The sequence below is a fragment of the Vigna unguiculata genome, unplaced genomic scaffold (genome assembly GCF_037176805.1).
Source record: "Vigna unguiculata cultivar grain cowpea cultivar isolate G323 ecotype 2 unplaced genomic scaffold, ASM3717680v1 ptg000056l, whole genome shotgun sequence".
Taxonomy (NCBI): domain Eukaryota; kingdom Viridiplantae; phylum Streptophyta; class Magnoliopsida; order Fabales; family Fabaceae; genus Vigna; species Vigna unguiculata.
The window spans coordinates 210,001-210,366 of record NW_028196704.1 but is presented as its reverse complement, the minus strand read 5'-3'; positions in this window follow the sequence as shown (position 1 = coordinate 210,366).

Here is a 366-nt window from a genome sequence, read left to right as displayed (position 1 = left end):
ACAAGGCAACTTGGGGGGATGATGCTGGAAAAGAGTGAACTAGACCGAACTGCGAACAAGGCAACTTGGGGGGATGACGCTGGAAAAGAGTGAACTAGGCCGAACTGCGAACAAGACAACTTGGGGGGATGATGCTGGAAAAGAGTGAACTAGGCCGAACTGCGCCCAAGGCAACTTGGGGGGATGACGCTGGAAAAGAGTGAACTTGGCCAAACTGCGAGGAGGGCAACTTAGAGGAAAGTTGGAAACGAGGGAGACTTAGCCGAACTGCGAAGAAGGCAGGTTTTTGGGAAGTTGGAATCGACTGAAGCGAATACTGAACTCCAAATACGACCGACCTTTTGGTTGTTGGCTTCCTGGGAAGCG